This window comes from Somniosus microcephalus, chromosome 2 (genome assembly GCF_052327205.1).
Source record: "Somniosus microcephalus isolate GS21.2 chromosome 2, FLI_Smic_1.0, whole genome shotgun sequence".
Classification (NCBI taxonomy): domain Eukaryota; kingdom Metazoa; phylum Chordata; class Chondrichthyes; order Squaliformes; family Somniosidae; genus Somniosus; species Somniosus microcephalus.
The window spans coordinates 353,136,521-353,155,863 of NC_140988.1; positions in this window are offsets into that span (position 1 = coordinate 353,136,521).

Below are 19,343 nucleotides of genomic sequence, written 5' to 3' on the forward strand. Positions count from 1 at the left end.
AAAGGCAGATACAAGAAATCCTGGCAGCCTAGAGAGAATAGAATATGCGATCAATGTCTGGCTGGCGAGGTTGAAACAGAAATGCATTTCCTCCTAAAATGCGAAAAATTCAACACATCAAGAAACATATTATTCAACAAGCTAAGCCAAACAACCCCAGATTTCAAGGAATTGGATGACCTGTCAAAATTGAGATTAGTCCTAGGAGAAGGAGACAGACCATACCTTGGGGCCAAATATGTAACAACATGTCACAACCTGAGGACTGTTTAAAATTAAGACTGTTTAAAATTAATATTGAATGTACCAAATGAAGTAGAAAGACTGTTTAAAATTAATATTGTTTAAAAGTAATATTGTATGTACCCAACAAATGTCAAATCGATTGACACCTACAGAATGTTGGAAAACTGTACCTTTTTGCTATGTAAGCTTTGGCAATATGGTTCTCTGTAAACTTTCATGCCAATAAAGCATTTGAATTGAATTGAATTGAATTGAATTGAGAGAAACACAAACTGGAGGAGGGAGAGAGAGATACAAAACTGGAGGAGGGAGAGAGAGAGAGAAACACAAACTGGAGGAGGGAGAGAGAGAGAAACACAAACTGGAGGAGGGAGAGATTGAGAAACACAAACTGGAGGAGGGAGAGAGAGAGAAACACAAACTGGAGGAGGGAGAGAGAGAGAAACACAAACTGGAGGAGGGAGAGGGAGAGAGAAAAACAAACTGGAGGAGGGAGAGAGAGAGAGAAACACAAACTGGAGGAGGGAGAGAGAGAAACACAAACTGGAGGAGGGAGAGAGAGAGAAACACAAATTGGGGGAGGGAGAGTGAGAGAGAAGCACAAACTGGGGAGGGAGAGAGAGAGAGAAACACAAAATGGGGGAGGGAGAGAGAGAGAGAAACACAATCTGGAGGAGGGAGAGAGAGAGAAACACAAACTGGAGGAGGGAGAGAGAGAGAAAAGCACAAACTGGAGGAGGGAGAGAGAGAGAAACATAAACTGGAGGAGAGAGAGAGAGAAATACAAACTGGAGGAGGGAGAGAGAGAGAAACACAAACTGGGGGAGGGAGAGAGAGAGAGAAACACAAACTGGGGGAGGGAGAGAGAGAGAGAAACACAAACTGGGGAGGGAGAGAGAGAGAGAAACACAAACTGGAGGAGGGAGAGAGAGAGAAACACAAACTGGAGAAGGGAGAGAGAGAGAGAAACACAAACTGGGGGAGGGAGTGAGAGAGAGAAACACAAACTGGGGGAGGGAGAGAGAGAGAGAAACACAAACTGTAGGAGGGAGAGAGAGAGAGAAACACAAACTAGAGGAGGGAGAGAGAGAGAGAAACACAAACTGGGGAGGGAGAGAGAGAGAAACACAAACGGGAGGAGGGAGAGAGAGAGAGAAACACAAACTGGGGGAGAGAGAGAGAGAGAGAAACACAAACTGGAGGAGGGAGAGAGAGAGAAACACAAACTGGAGGAGGGAGAGAGAGAAACACAAACTGGAGGAGGGAGAGAGAGAGAGAAACACAAACTGGGGGAGGGAGAGAGAGAGAGAAGCACAAACTGGAGGAGGGAGAGAGAGAGAAACACAAACTGGAGGAGGGAGAGAGAGAGAGAAACACAAACTAGGGAGGGAGAGAAAGAGAAAAACAAACTGGGGAGGGAGAGAGAGAGAGAAACACAAATTGGGGCGGGAGAGAGAGAGAGAAACACAAACTGGAGGAGGGAGAGAGAGAGAAACACAAACTGGAGGAGGGAGAGAGAGAGAGAAACGCAAACTGGAGGAGGGAGAGAGAGAGAAACACAAACTGGAGGAGGGAGAGAGAGAGAGAAACACAAACTGGAGGAGGGAGAGAGAGAGAAAAACAAACTGGAGGAGGGAGAGAGAGAGAGAAAAAAACTGGGGAGGGAGACAGAGAGAGAAACACAATCTGGGGAGGGAGAGAGAGAGAGAAACACAAACTGGAGGAGGGAGAGAGAGAGAAAGACGCAGCCCTCCCACCCCCCCTACCATTGGGAGCCCAAACAGGACCACCAATGTCCCCCACCCCCCTTTACAAAACCGACAACAGAACCGTGCTTTTATACCTGACCCAAGACCCCCCTCTAGACCACAGACTGTAGACCAAGAACTGAGAAAGATCATGACGATGCTGAACAGCCTGATAGAAAGCCGGAGAAATTATTAATATTGTTATTTATCATTATCATTATTGTTATCTTATCAGTATTATTACTATTATTAGATAGATATATGTGCATGCCTCATGAAATTTATACTAAATCATCACTTAGCATTATAGAAAATAGTGTTTCCACACTCATCCCACAAAATAGGTCCATTTTATTTCGTTTTATTGAACTATATAAATGCGTTCTTTCCACATAAGCTGCTGGAATATCCAGGGCCTCCGCTCCTCAACTTTTGGGATGAAGAGTACAGACCCTGAATTCCTAAAAGCTATAAAAGACATTGATATAATTGTGTTAACAGAAACATGGTGCCAAAAGGACATGCCGACCCACTGTCCTCCAATGTACCATGAAATCATTGTGCCCTCAGTAAAGAACACTAAAACACGCAAGGGCAGAACCTCCGGGGGAATATTGGTGTGGTATAAGGGAGAACTGGACAAACACATCTCACCGGTAAAACAGGGGAAATCACACGTATGGCTAAAACTAGATAAAAATATAGGAATAGCAAAAAAAGATGTTTACTTATGTGCGATCTACATACCTCCAATAGATTCGCCATATTTCGAAGAGGAGTTATTTGATACTCTCCACATGGAAATCAGCCATTTCCAGGCCCAAGGAAAGGTGATAATATGTGGGGACCTAAATGCAAGGACCGGTTGTGAACCTGACTTCATAGACCCACAGGGAAACAACCATGTGTTTGGCCAGACCCCTTTAGATGTCACACCAGCCATCGCAAATCGGAACAACCTTGATCGTGAAATAAATAAAAGCGGTAGGGAGGTAGTGCAACTCTGCCGAGCCTTAGGCCTGTACATAGTTAATGGTAGGTTCAGAGGGGACTCCCTAGGGAGACTCACATACTCCTCAACTCTTGGGTCTAGTGTGGTGGACTATACAATCACTGACCTGGACCCCTGCGATATCAACGCATTCACTGTCAGGCAGCAATCCCCCCTCTCAGACCATAACCAAATAAATGTGTACCTTAAACTTTCTGCCCAAACTACAGACACAAAAAAGGAACACAGTAAGCTACATAAAATAAACCAGACATACAGATGGGCCCCAGACAGTGGAGATAAATTCATCACAGCACTAAATTCACCTGATCTCACAAGTAAAATTTCAAAATTTAAAGAAAATCTATATGAGATCACCAGAGATGGTGTAAACACGGCCATAGAGGATATAAATATGATCTTCCATGAGGCAGCTGTAAAAGCCGACCTCGTGAAACAGAAGAGGAAGCATCACAAAAGACAAAATAAAAATATGAAATGGTTTGACCACGAATGCAAAAATGCCAGAAAAGACCTGAGAAAAATATCAAACCAAAAGCATCGGCAACCAAACAATCCGGACCTACGTACTAGATACAATGAAACCCTCAAAAGATATAAACACACCATTAGGAACAAAACACAAAACTATACCCACAAAATACTCGAAGAAATTGAAAACTCCACCAATCCAAAACAATTCTGGGAAATGTGGAATAACCTGAGTACAACACAATTGCAAGCATTACCAATCCAAGATGGCGACATCTGGAGAACACATTTTGAAAACCTCTACAAAGACATCCCAAAAAACAAAACAAACCCAAGTCAACATCAGGTCACAGAAAAACTCCACACATTAGAAGCAACAATTAAAGACAACCAAAACCCTCTAGACTCCCCAATCACATGGAAAGAACTGGCCACAAAAACAAAATCTCTCCACCTAAAGAAAGCCTGTGGCCCAGACAACATCAAAAATGAAATGCTAAAGTTCAGCAATATGGAGATGCAGGGTGCGATACTCAAACTATTCAACATCATATTACGCTCAGGCTGTTTTCCCGATATCTGGTGCCAAGGACTAATCTCCCCCATATATAAAAGTGGAAACAAATCAGACCCAAATAACTACCGCGGCATCTGTGTCAACAGTTGTCTAGGGAAGTTATTCTGCAGTATTCTAAATAGTAGATTACTTGATTTTCTTAACAAACATAATATCCTCAGAAAAAAACAAATAGGCTTTCTTCCAAAACACCGCACCGCCGACCATATCTATACCCTTCACACCCTCATTGAAAAACATAAACACCAAACAAAAAATGGGAAAATATTCGCCTGTTTCATCGACTTCAAGAAAGCCTTTGACACTATATGGCACGAAGGGCTCTATTATAAACTTCTTCAGTGTGGAATAGGGGGCAAAGTCTATGACCTTATTAAATCAATGTATCTGAAAAACAAATGCGGGGTCAAAATTGGAGACAAACGCACCGATTTCTTCACCCAGAGAAGAGGCATCCGGCAGGGCTGCAATTTGAGCCCGATCCTGTTCAACATATACATAAATGAATTAGCAGACATGCTGGAGCAAAGCGAGTCACCAGGTCTCCGTCTCCTGGATGGAGAAGTGAAGTCCCTGTTCTATGCGGACGACCTGGTTCTGCTGTCTCCCACAGAACAGGGATTACAGCAACAACTAGACCTACTCGACAAATACTGCCAAAATTGGGCTCTAACAGTAAATCTAAAGAAAACCAACATCATGATTTTTCAGAAAAGACCCAGATGTCAGGAAAACAAATAACAGTTTACCCTCAGTGATACCACTATAGGACACACTATGAGCTACACCTACCTTGGTCTAACTATTACAGCATCAGGGAGCTTCAGCATAGCAGTGAATGCACTAAAAGAAAAAGCCCGAAGAGCCCTATATGCAATAAAAAGAAAATTCTACAACATCCAAATCCCAATCAAAATCTGGCTCAAAATTTTTGACAGCATAATCCTGCCCATTGCACTGTACGGTAGTGAAGTATGGGGCCCGCTAAATCACCAAAGCTACACTAAATGGGAAAAACACACAATAGAAGCCCTACATGCAGAATTCTGCCGAAGCATCCTTCGCACCCAAAGGAAAACGCCAACAAATGCATGCAGAGCCGAACTAGGCAGATACCCACTGATAATAAACATCCAAAAACGAGCACTAAACTTCCTAAATCACCTCAAATCTAGCTCCCCAGACACCCTTCATTTCAAAGCCTTTCAGACCCAAGAGCTAAACCCAGAAAAGAGTCCCCTGAGTCAGCTGCTACTGAAACTAAGTACTCAGCCGGACCCTGACCAGCCCCAGACCAACACAGCCGTCCAAACACCAATCCGAGTGAACCAAATCATTAAACAATGCAAAGAAACCTACCTGGAACATTGGAACAAAATAACCGAAAACCAAAGCAGATTAGAATGTTACCGGGCCCTAAAAAGAGAATATAAACTGGCAGACTACCTCACGACCATCAGAGACACAAAACAGAGACAGACCCTCACCAGGTACAGACTAAGCGACCACCAACTGGAAATTGAAAAAGGCAGATACAAGAAGTCCTGGCAGCCTAGAGAGAATAGAATATGCGATCAATGTCTGGCTGGCGAGGTTGAAACAGAAATGCATTTCCTCCTAAAATGCGAAAAATTCAACACATCAAGAAACATATTATTCAACAAGCTAAGCCAAACAACCCCAGATTTCAAGGAATTGGATGATCTGTCAAAATTGAGATTAGTCCTAGGAGAAGGAGACAGACCATACCTTGGGGCTAAATATGTAACAACATGTCACAACCTGAGGACTGTTTAAAAGTAAGACTGTTTAAAATTAATATTGAACGTACCAAATGAAGTAGAAAGACTGTTTAAAATTAATATTGTTTAAAAGTAATATTGTATATACCCAACAAATGTCAAATCGATTGACACCTACAGAATGTTGGAAAACTGTAACTTTTTGCTATGTAAGCTTTGGCAATATGGTTCTCTGTAAACTTTCATGCCAATAAAGCATTTGAACTGAACTGAACTGAACTGAACTGAGAAACACAAACTGGAGGAGGGAGAGAGAGAGAAACACAAACTGGAGGAGGGAGAGTGAGAGAAACACAAACTGGAGGAGGGAGAGAGAGAGAAACACAAACTGGAGGATGTAGAGAAAGAGAAACACAAACTGGAGGAGGGAGAGAGAGAGAAACACAAACTGGAGGAGGGAGAGAGAGAGAGAAACACAAACTGGAGGAGGGAGAGAGAGAGAAACAAAACTGGAGGAGGGAGAGAGAGAGAGAAACACAAACTGGAGGAGGGAGAGAGAGAGAGAAACACAAACTGGAGGAGGGAGAGAGTGAGAAACACAAACTGGAGGAGGGAGAGAGAGAGAAACACAAACTGGAGGAGGGAGAGGGAGAGAGAAAAACAAACTGGAGGAGGGAGAGAGAGAGAGAAACACAAACTGGAGGAGGGAGAGAGAGAGAGAAACACAAACTGGAGGAGGGAGAGAGAGAGAGAAACACAAACTGGAGGAGGGAGAGAGAGAGAGAAACACAAATTGGAGGAGGGAGAGAGAGAGAAACACAAGCTGGAGGAGGGAGAGAGAGAGAGAAACACAAACTGGAGGAGGGAGAGAGAGGGAAACACAAACTGGAGGAGGGAGAGAGAGAGAGATACACAAATTGGAGGAAGGAGAGAGAGAGAAACACAAACTGGAAGAGGGAGAGAGAGAGAGAAACTCAATGTGGAGGAGGCAGAGAGAGAGATACACAAACTGGATGAGGGAGAGAGAGGAGAGAAACACAAACTGGAGGAGGGAGAGAGAGAGAGAAACACAAACTGGGGGAGGGAGAGAGATTGGGGCCAAATATGTAACAACATGTCACAACCTGAGGACTGTTTAAAATTAAGACTGTTTAAAATTAATATTGAACGTACCAAATGAAGTACAAAGACTGTTAAAAATTAATATTGTTTAAAAGTAATATTGTATGTACCCAACAAATGTCAAATCGATTGACACCTACAGAATGTTGGAAAACTGTAACTTTTTGCTATGTAAGCTTTGGCAATATGGTTCTCTGTAAACTTTCATGCCAATAAAGCATTTGAATTGGAATTGGAATTGGAGTGAAACACAAACTGCAGGAGGGAGAGAGAGAGAGAAACACAAACTGGAGGAGGGAGAGAGAGAGAGAAACAGAAGCTGGAGGAGGTAGAGAGAGAGAGAAACACAAACTGGAGGAGGGAGAGAGAGAGAAACACAAACTGGAGGAGGGAGAGAGAGAGAGAAACACAAACTTTAGGAGGGAGAGAGAGAGAAACACAAACAGGAGGAGGGAGAGAGAGAGAGAAACACAAACTGGAGGAGGGAGAGAGAGAAACACATACTGGAGGAGGGAGAGAGAGAGAAACACAAATTGGGGGAGGGAGAGTGAGAGAGAAGCACAAACTGGGGGAGGGAGAGAGAGAGAGAAACACAAAATGGGGGAGGGAGAGAGAGAGAGAAACACAATCTGGAGGAGGGAGAGAGAGAGAAACACAAACTGGAGGAGGGAGAGAGAGAGAGAAACACAAACTGGAGGAGGGAGAGAGAGAGAAACATAAACTGGAGGAGAGAGAGAGAGAAATACAAACTGAGGAGGGAGAGAGAGAGAAACACAAACTGGAGGAGGGAGAGAGAGAGAAACACAAACTGGGGGAGGGAGAGAGAGAGAGAAACATAAACTGGGGGAGGGAGAGAGAGAGAGAAACACAAACTGGGGAGGGAGAGAGAGAGAGAAACACAAACTGGAGGAGGGAGAGAGAGAGAGAAACACAAACTTTAGGAGGGAGAGGGAGAGAAACACAAACGAGAGGAGGGAGAGAGAGAGAGAAACACAAACTGGGGAGGGAGAGAGAGAGAAACACAAATGGGAGGAGGGAGAGAGAGAGAGAAACACAAACTGGGGGAGAGAGAGAGAGAGAGAAACACAAACTGGAGGAGGGAGAGAGAGAGAGAAACACAAACTGGAGGAGGGAGAGAGAGAGAGAAACACAAACTGGAGGAGGGAGAGAGAGAGAGAAACACAAATTGGAGGAGGGAGAGAGAGAGAAACACAAGCTGGAGGAGGGAGAGAGAGAGAGAAACACAAACTGGAGGAGGGAGAGAGAGGGAAACACAAACTGGAGGAGGGAGAGAGAGAGAGATACACAAATTGGAGGAAGGAGAGAGAGAGTAACAATAACTGGAAGAGGGAGAGAGAGAGAGAAACTCAATGTGGAGGAGGCAGAGAGAGAGATACACAAACTGGAGGAGGGAGAGAGAGAGAGAAACACAAACTGGAGGAGGGAGAGAGAGAGAGAAACACAAACTGGGGGAGGGAGAGAGATTGGGGCCAAATATGTAACAACATGTCACAACCTGAGGACTGTTTAAAATTAAGACTGTTTAAAATTAATATTGAACGTACCAAATGAAGTACAAAGACTGTTTAAAATTAATATTGTTTAAAAGTAATATTGTATGTACCCAACAAATGTCAAATCGATTGACACCTACAGAATGTTGGAAAACTGTAACTTTTTGCTATGTAAGCTTTGGCAATATGGTTCTCTGTAAACTTTCATGCCAATAAAGCATTTGAATTGGAATTGGAATTGGAGTGAAACACAAACTGGAGGAGGGAGAGAGAGAGAGAAACACAAACTGGAGGAGGGAGAGAGAGAGAGAAACAGAAGCTGGAGGAGGGAGAGAGAGAGAGAAACACAAACTGGAGGAGGGAGAGAGAGAGAAACACAAACTGGAGGAGGGAGAGAGAGAGAGAAACACAAACTGGAGGAGGGAGAGAGAGAGAGAAACACAAACTGGAGGAGGGAGAGAGAGAGAGAAACACAAACTGGAGGAGGGAGAGAGAGAGAGAAACACAAACTTTAGGAGGGAGAGAGAGAGAAACACAAACTGGAGGAGGGAGAGAGAGAGAGAAACACAAACTGGAGGAGGGAGAGAGAGAAACACATACTGGAGGAGGGAGAGAGAGAGAAACACAAATTGGGGGAGGGAGAGTGAGAGAGAAGCACAAACTGGGGGAGGGAGAGAGAGAGAGAAACACAAAATGGGGGAGGGAGAGAGAGAGAGAAACACAATCTGGAGGAGGGAGAGAGAGAGAAACACAAACTGGAGGAGGGAGAGAGAGAGAGAAACACAAACTGGAGGAGGGAGAGAGAGAGAAACATAAACTGGAGGAGAGAGAGAGAGAAATACAAACTGAGGAGGGAGAGAGAGAGAAACACAAACTGGAGGAGGGAGTGAGAGAGAAACACAAACTGGGGGAGGGAGAGAGAGAGAGAAACACAAACTGGGGGAGGGAGAGAGAGAGAGAAACACAAACTGGGGAGGGAGAGAGAGAGAGAAACACAAACTGGAGGAGCGAGAGAGAGAGAAACACAAACTGGAGAAGGGAGAGAGAGAGAGAAACACAAACTGGGGGAGGGAGTGAGAGAGAGAAACACAAACTGGGGGAAGGAGAGAGAGAGAGAAACACAAACTGTAGGAGGGAGAGAGAGAGAGAAACACAAACTAGAGGAGGGAGAGAGAGAGAGAAACACAAACTGGGGAGGGAGAGAGAGAGAAACACAAATGGGAGGAGGGAGAGGGAGAGAGAAACACAAACTGGGGGAGAGAGAGAGAGAGAGAAACACAAACTGGAGGAGGGAGAGAGAGAGAAACACAAACTGGAGGAGGGAGAGAGAGAAACACAAACTGGAGGAGGGAGAGAGAGAGAGAAACACAAACTGGGGGAGGGAGAGAGAGAGAGAAACACAAACTGGAGGAGGGAGAGAGAGATAAACACAAACTGGAGGAGGGAGAGAGAGAGAGAAACACAAACTAGGGAGGGAGAGAGAGAGAAAAACAAACTGGGGAGGGAGAGAGAGAGAGAAACACAAATTGAGGCGGGAGAGAGAGAGAGAAACACAAACTGGAGGAGGGAGAGAGAGAGAGAAACACAAACTGGAGGAGGCCGAGAGAGAGAGAAACGCAAACTGGAGGAGGAAGAGAGAGAGAAACACAAACTGGAGGAGGGAGAGAGAGAGAGAAACACAAACTGGAGGAGGGAGAGAGAGAGAAACACAAACTGGAGGAGGGAGAGAGAGAGAGAAAAAAACTGGGGAGGGAGACAGAGAGAGAAACACAAACTGGGGAGGGAGAGAGAGAGAGAAACACAAACTGGAGGAGGGAGAGAGAGAGAAACACAAACTGGAGGAGGGAGAGAGAGAGAGAAACACAAACTAGGGAGGGAGAGAGAGAGAAAAACAAACTGGGGAGGGAGAGAGAGAGAGAAACACAAATTGGGGTGGGAGAGAGAGAGAGAAACACAAACTGGAGGAGGGAGAGAGAGAGAGAAACACAAACTGGAGGAGGCCGAGAGAGAGAGAAACGCAAACTGGAGGAGGAAGAGAGAGAGAAACACAAACTGGAGGAGGGAGAGAGAGAGAGAAACACAAACTGGAGGAGGGAGAGAGAGAGAAACACAAACTGGAGGAGGGAGAGAGAGAGAGAAAAAAACTGGGGAGGGAGACAGAGAGAGAAACACAAACTGGGGAGGGAGAGAGAGAGAGAAACACAAACTGGAGGAGGGAGAGAGAGAGAAACACAAACTGGAGGAGGGAGAGAGAGAGAGAAACACAAACTGGAGGAGGGAGAGTGAGAGAAACACAAACTGGAGGAGGGAGATAGAGAGAAACACAAACTGGAGGATGTAGAGAGAGTGAAACACAAACTGGAGGAGGGAGAGAGAGAGAAACACAAACTGGAGGAGGGAGAGAGAGAGAGAAACACAAACTGGAGGAGGGAGAGAGAGAGAAACACAAACTGGAGGAGGGAGAGAGTGAGAAACACAAACTGGAGGAGGGAGAGAAAGGGAAACACAAACTGGAGGAGAGAGAGAGAGAGAAACACAAACTGGAGGAGGGAGAGAGAGAGAAACACAAACTGGAGGAGGGAGAGGGAGAGAGAAAAGCAAACTGGAGGAGGGAGAGAGAGAGAGAAACACAAACTGGAGGAGAGAGAGAGAGAAACACAAACTGGAGGAGGGAGGGAGAGAGAAACACAAATTGGGGGAGGGAGAGTGAGAGAGAAGCACAAACTGGGGGAGGGAGAGAGAGAGAGAAACACAAAATGGGGGAGGGAGAGAGAGAGAGAAACACAATCTGGAGGAGGGAGAGAGAGAGAAACACAAACTGGAGGAGGGAGAGAGAGAGAGAAACACAAACTGGAGGAGGGAGAGAGAGAGAAACATAAACTGGAGGAGAGAGAGAGAGAGAGAAACACAAATTGGAGGAGGGAGAGAGAGAGAGAAACACAAACTGGGGAGGGAGAGAGAGAGAAACACAAACTGGAGGAGGGAGAGAGAGAAACACAAACTGGAGGAGGGAGAGAGAGAGAGAAACACAAACTGGGGGAGGGAGAGAGAGAGAGAAACACAAACTGGAGGAGGGAGAGAGAGAGAAACACAAACTGGAGGAGGGAGAGAGAGAGAGAAACACAAACTAGGGAGGGAGAGAAAGAGAAAAACAAACTGGGGAGGGAGAGAGAGAGAGAAACACAAATTGGGGCGGGAGAGAGAGAGAGAAACACAAACTGGAGGAGGGAGAGAGAGAGAGAAACGCAAACTGGAGGAGGGAGAGAGAGAGAAACACAAACTGGAGGAGGGAGAGAGAGAGAGAAACACAAACTGGAGGAGGGAGAGAGAGAGAAACACAAACTGGAGGAGGGAGAGAGAGAGAGAAAAAAACTGGGGAGCGAGACAGAGAGAGAAACACAATCTGGGGAGGGAGAGAGAGAGAGAAACACAAACTGGAGGAGGGAGAGAGAGAGAAACACAAACTGGAGGAGGGAGAGAGAGAGAAAAACAAACTGGAGGAGGGAGAGTGAGAGAAACACAAACTGGAGGAGGGAGAGAGAGAGAAACACAAACTGGAGGATGTTGAGAGAGAGAAACACTAACTGGAGGAGGGAGAGAGAGAGAAACACAAACTGGAGGAGGGAGAGAGAGAGAGAAACACAAACTGGAGGAGGAGAGAGAGAGAAACAAAACTGGAGGAGGGAGAGAGAGAGAGAAACACAAACTGGAGGAGGGAGAGAGAGAGAGAAACACAAACTGGAGGAGGGAGAGAGTGAGAAACACAAACTGGAGGAGGGAGAGAGAGGGAAGCACAAACTGGAGGAGAGAGAGAGAGAGAAACACAAACTGGAGGAGGGAGAGAGAGAGAAACACAAACTGGAGGAGGGAGAGGGAGAGAGAAAAACAAACTGGAGGAGGGAGAGAGAGAGAGAAACACAAACTGGAGGAGGGAGAGAGAGAGAGAAACACAAACTGGAGGAGGGAGAGAGAGAGAGAAACACAAACTGGAGGAGGGAGAGAGAGAGAGAAACACAAATTGGAGGAGGGTGAGAGAGAGAAACACAAACTGGAGGAGGGAGAGAGAGAGAGAAACACAAACTGGAGGAGGGAGAGAGTGAGAAACACAAACTGGAGGAGGGAGAGAGAGGGAAGCACAAACTGGAGGAGAGAGAGAGAGAGAGAAACACAAACTGGAGGAGGGAGAGAGAGAGAGAAACAGAAGCTGGAGGAGGGAGAGAGAGAGAGAAACACAAACTGGAGGAGGGAGCGAGAGAGAAGCACAAACTGGAGGAGGGAGAGAGAGAGAGAAACACAAACTGGAGGAGGGAGAGGGAGAGAGAAACACAAACTGGACGAGGGAGAGAGAGAGAGAAACACAAACTGGAGGAGGGAGAGAGAGAGAGAAACACAAACTTTAGGAGGGAGAGAGAGAGAAACACAAACTGGAGGAGGGAGAGAGAGAGAGAAACACAAACTGGAGGAGGGAGAGAGAGAGAGAAACACAAACTTTAGGAGGGAGAGAGAGAGAAACACAAACTAGAGGAGGGAGAGAGAGAGAGAAACACAAACTGGGGAGGGAGAGAGAGAGAAACACAAACGGGAGGAGGGAGAGAGAGAGAGAAACACAAACTGGGGGAGAGAGAGAGAGAGAGAAACACAAACTGGAGGAGGGAGAGAGAGAGAAACACAAACTGGGGGAGGGAGAGACAGAGAGAAACACAAACTGGAGGAGGGAGAGAGAGAGGGAAACACAAACTGGAGGAGGGAGAGAGAGAGAGAAACACAAACCGGAGGATGGAGAGAGAGAGAAACACAAACTGGAGGAGGGAGAGTAAGAGAGAAACACAAACTGGAGGAGGGAGAGAGAGAGAAACACAAACTGGAGGAGGGAGAGAGAGAGATACACAAACTGGAGGAAAGAGAGAGAGAGAAACACAAACTGGAAGAGGGAGAGAGAGAGAGAAACACAATGTTTAGGAGGCAGAGAGAGAGAAACACAAATTGGAGGAGGGAGAGAGAGAGAGAAACACGAACTGGAGGAGGGAGAGAGAGAGATAAACACAAACTGGGGGAGGGAGAGAGAGAGAAACACAAACTGGAGGAGGGAGAGAGAGAGAAACACAAACTGGGGGAGGGAGAGAGAGAGAAACACAAACTGGAGGAGGGAGAGAGAGAGAGAAACACAAACTGGAGGAGGGAGAGAGAGAAACACAAACTGGAGGAGGGAGAGAGAGAGAGAAACACAAACTGGAGGAGGGAGAGAGAGAGAAACACATACTGGAGGAGGGAGAGAGAGAGAGAAACACAAACTGGAGGAGGGAGAGTGAGAGAGTAACACAAACTGGAGGAGGGAGAGAGTGAGAAACACAAACTGGATGAGGGAGAGAGAGAGAGAAACACAAACTGGAGGAGGGAGAGAGAGAGAGAAACACAAACTGGAGGAGGGAGAGAGAGAGAGAAACACAAACTGGAGGAGGGAGAGAGAGAGAGAAACACAAACTGGAGGAGGGAGAGAGAGAGAGAAACACAAACTGGAGGAGCGAGAGAGAGAGAGAAACACAAACTGGAGGAGGGAGAGAGAGAGAGAAACACAAACTGGAGGAGGGAGAGAGAGAAACACAAACTGGAGGAGGGAGAGAGAGAGAGAAACGCAAACTGAGGGAGGGAGAGAGAGAGAGAAACACAAACTTGAGGAGGTAGAGAGAGAGAAACACAAACTGGAGGAGGGAGAGAGAGAGAGAAACACAAAGTGGAGGAGGGAGAGAGAGAGAAACACAAACTGGAGGAGAGAGAGAGAGAAACACAAACGGGAGGAGGGAGAGAGAGAGAAACACATACTGGAGGAGGGAGAGAGAGAGAAACACAAACTGGGGGAGGGAGAGAGGGAGAGAAACGCAAACGGGAGGAGGGAGAGAGAGAGAAACACAAACTGGGGGAGGGAGAGAGAGAGAGAAACACAAACGGGAGGAGAGAGAGAGAGAGAAACACAAACTGGGAGATGGAGAGAGAGAGAGAAACACAAACTGGAGGAGGGAGAGTGAGAGAGAAACACAAACTGGAGGAGGTAGAGCGAGAGAAACACAAACTGGAGGAGGGATAGAGAGAGAGAAACACAAACTGGGGAGGGAGAGAGAGAGAGAAACACATACTGGAGGAGGGAGAGAGAGAGAGAAACACAAACTGGAGGAGGGAGAGAGAGAAACACAAACTGGAGGAGGGAGAGAGAGAGAGAAACACAAACTGGAGGAGGGAGAGAGAGAAACACAAACTGGAGGAGAGAGAGAGAGAGAGAGAGAGAGAGAGACCTGGTTCTGCTGTCTCCCACAGAACAGGGATTACAGCAACAACTAGACCTACTCGACAAATACTGCCAAAATTGGGCTCTAACAGTAAATCTAAAGAAAACCAACATCATGATTTTTCAAAAAAGGCGCAGATGTCAGGAAAACAAATACCAGTTTACCCTCAGTGATATCACTATAGGACACACTATGAGCTACACCTACCTTGGTCTAACTATTACAGCATCAGGGAGCTTCAGCATAGCAGTGAATGCACTAAAAGAAAAAGCCCGAAGAGCCCTATATGCAATAAAAAGAAAATTCTACAACATCCAAATCCCAATCAAAATCTGGCTCAAAATATTTGACAGCATAATCCTGCCCATTGCACTGTACGGTAGTGAAGTATGGGGCCCGCTAAATCACCAAAGCTACACTAAATGGGAAAAACATACAATAGAAGCCCTACATGCAGAATTCTGCCGAAGCATCCTTCGCACCCAAAGAAAAACGCCAACAAATGCATGCAGAGCCGAACTAGGCAGATACCCACTGATAATAAACATCCAAAAACGAGCACTAACCTTCCTAAATCACCTCAAATCTAGCTCCCCAGACACCCTTCATTTCAAAGCCTTTCAGACCCAAGAGCTAAACCCAGAAAAGAGTCCCCTGAGTCAGCTGCTACGGAAACTAAGTACTCAGCCGGACCCTGACCAGCCCCAGACCAACACAGCCGTCCAAACACCAATCCGAGTGAACCAAATCATTAAAAAATGCAAAGAAACCTACCTGGAACATTGGAACAAAATAACCGAAAGCCAAAGCAGATTAGAATGTTACCGGGCCCTAAAAAGAGAATATAAACTGGCAGACTACCTCACGACCATCAGAGACACAAAACAGAGACAGACCCTCACCAGGTACAGACTAAGCGACCACCAACTGGAAATTGAAAAAGGCAGATACAAGAAATCCTGGCAGCCTAGAGAGAATAGAATATGCGATCAATGTCTGGCTGGCGAGGTTGAAACAGAAATGCATTTCCTCCTAAAATGCGAAAAATTCAACACATCAAGAAACATATTATTCAACAAGCTAAGCCAAACAACCCCAGATTTCAAGGAATTGGATGATCTGTCAAAATTGAGATTAGTCCTAGGAGAAGGAGACAGACCATACCTTGGGGCCAAATATGTAACAACATGTCACAACCTGAGGACTGTTTAAAATTAAGACTGTTTAAAATTAATATTGAACGTACCAAATGAAGTACAAAGACTGTTTAAAATTAATATTGTTTAAAAGTAATATTGTATGTACCCAACAAATGTCAAATCGATTGACACCTACAGAATGTTGGAAAACTGTACCTTTTTGCTATGTAAGCTTTGGCAATATGGTTCTCTGTAAACTTTCATGCCAATAAAGCATTTTAATTGGAATTGGAATTGGAATTGGAGAAACACAAACTGGAGGAGGGAGAGAGAGAGAGAAACACAAACTGGAGGAGGGAGAGAGAGAGAGAAACACAAACTGGAGGAGGGAGAGAGAGAGAGAAACACAAACTGGAGGAGGGAGGAAGATAGAGATACACAAACTGGAGGAGGGAGAGAGAGAGAGAAACACAAACTAGAGGAGGGAGAGAGAGAGAGAAACACAAACTGGGGGAGGGAGAGAGAGAGAGAAACACAAACTGGAGGAGGGAGAGAGAGAGAAACACAAACTGGAGGAGGGAGAGAGAGAGAGAAACACAAACTGGAGGAGGGAGAGAGAGATTAACACAAACTGGAGGAGAGAGAGAGAGAAACACAAATGGGAGGAGGGAGAGAGAGAGAAAGACATACTGGAGGAGGGAGAGAGAGAGAGAAACACAAACTGGAGGAGGGAGAGAGAGAGAGAAACAGAAACTGGAGGACAGAGAGAGAGAGAAACACAAACTGGAGGAGGGAGAGAGAGAGGGAAACACAAACTGGGGGTGGGAGAGAGAGAGAGAAACACAAACTGCAGGAGGGAGAGTGAGAGAGAAACACAAACTGGAGGAGGGAGAGAGAGAGAAACACAAACTGGAGGAGGGAGAGAGAGAGTGAAACACAAACTGGGGAGGGACAGAGAGAGAGAAAAACAAACTGGAGGAGGGAGAGAGAGAGAGAAACACAAACTGGAGGAGCGAGAGAGAGAACCACAAACTGGAGGAGGGAGAGAGAGAGAGAAACGCAAACTGAGGGAGGGAGAGAGAGAGAGAAACACAAACTTGAGGAGGTAGAGAGAGAGAAACACAAACTGGAGGAGGGAGAGAGAGAAACACAAAGTGGAGGAGGGAGAGAGAGAGAAACACAAACTGGAGGAGAGAGAGAGAGAAACACAAACGGGAGGAGGGAGAGAGAGAGAAACACATACTGGAGGAGGGAGAGAGAGAGAAACACAAACTGGGGGAGGGAGAGAGGGAGAGAAACGCAAACGGGAGGAGGGAGAGAGAGAGAAACACAAACTGGGGGAGGGAGAGAGAGAGAGAAACACAAACGGGAGGAGAGAGAGAGAGAGAAACACAAACTGGGAGATGGAGAGAGAGAGAGAAACACAAACGGGAGCACCGAGAGAGAGAGAAACACAAACTGGAGGAGGTAGAGCGAGAGAAACACAAACTGGAGGAGGGATAGAGAGAGAGAAACACAAACTGGGGAGGGAGAGAGAGAGAGAAACACATACTGGAGGAGGGAGAGAGAGAGAGAAACACAAACTGGAGGAGGGAGAGAGAGAAACACAAACTGGAGGAGGGAGAGAGAGAGAGAAACACAAACTGGAGGAGGGAGAGAGAGAAACACAAACTGGAGGAGGGAGAGAGAGAGAGAAACACAAACTGGAGGAGGGAGAGAGAGAGAGAAACAGAAACTGGAGGAGGGAGAGAGAGAGAGAAACACAAACTGGAGGAGGGAGAGAGAGAGAGAAACACAAACTGGAGGAGGGAGAGAGAGAGAGAAACACAAACTGGAGGAGGGAGGAAGAGAGAGATACACAAACTGGAGGAGGGAGAGAGAGAGAGAAACACAAACTAGAGGAGGGAGAGAGAGAGAAACACAAACTGGGGGAGGGAGAGAGAGAGAGAAACACAAACTGGAGGAGGGAGAGAGAGAGAAACACAAACTGGAGGAGGGAGAGAGAGAGAGAAACACAAACTGGAGGAGGGAGAGAGAGATTAACACAAACTGGAGGAGAGAGAGAGAGAAACACAAATGGGAGGAGGGAGAGAGAGAGAAAGACATACTGGAGGAGGGAGAGAGAGAGAGAAACACAAACTGGAGGAGGGAGAGAGAGAGAGAAACAGAAACTGGAGGACAGAGAGAGAGAGAAACACAAACTGGAGGAGGGAGAGAGAGAGGGAAACACAAACTGGGGGTGGGAGAGAGAGAGAGAAACACAAACTGCAGGAGGGAGAGTGAGAGAGAAACACAAACTGGAGGAGGGAGAGAGAGAGAAACACAAACTGGAGGAGGGAGAGAGAGAGTGAAACACAAACTGGGGAGGGACAGAGAGAGAGAAAAACAAACTGGAGGAGGGAGAGAGAGAGAGAAACACAAACTGGAGGAGGGAGAGATAGAGAAACACAAACTGGAGCAGGGAGAGAGAGAGAGAAACACAAACTGGAGGAGGGAGAGAGAGAGAGAAACACAAACTGGGGAGGGAGAGAGAGAGAAACAAAAACTGGAGGCGTGAGAGAGAGAGAAACACAAACTGGAGGAGGGAGAGAGAGAGAGAAACACAAACTGGAGGAGGGAGAGAGAGAGAGAAACACAAACTCGAGGAGGGAGAGAGAGAGAGAAACACAAACTGGAGGAGGGAGAGAGAGAGAGAAACACAAACTGGAGGAGGGAGAGAGAGAGAGAAACACAAACTGGAGGAGGGAGAGAGAGAGAGAAACACAAACTGGAGGAGGGAGAGAGAGAGAGAAACACAAATTGGAGGAGGGAGAGAGAGAGAAACACAAACTGGAGGAGGGAGAGAGAGAGAGAAACACAAACTGGAGGAGGGAGAGAGAGAGAAACACAAACTGGAGGAGGGAGATAGAGAGAGATATACAAACTGGAGGAGGGAGAGAGAGAGAAACACAAACTGGAAGAGGGAGAGAGAGAGAGAAACACAATGTGGAGGAGGCAGAGAGACAGAAACACAAACTGGAGGAGGGAGAGAGAGAGAGAAACACAAACTGGAGGAGGGAGAGAGAGAGAAACACAAACTGGAGGAGGGAGAGAGAGAGAGAAACACAAACTGGTGGAGGGAGAGAGAGAGAGAAACACAAACTGGGGGAGGGAGTGACAGAGAGAAACACAAACTGGAGGAGGGAGAGAGAGAGAGTAACACAAACTGGAGGAGGGAGAGAGAGAGAGAAACACAAACTGGGGAGAGAGAGAGAGAGATACACAAACTGGAGGAGTGAGAGAGAGAGAGAAACACAAACTGGAGGAGGGAGAGAGAGAGAGAAACACAAACTGGGGGAGGGAGAGACAGAGAGAAACACAAACTGGAGGAGGGAGAGAGAGAGAAACACAAACTGGAGGAGGGAGAGAGAGAGAGAAACACAATATTTAGGAGGCAGAGGGAGAGAAACACAAACTGGAGGAGGGAGAGAGAGAAACACAAACTGGAGGAG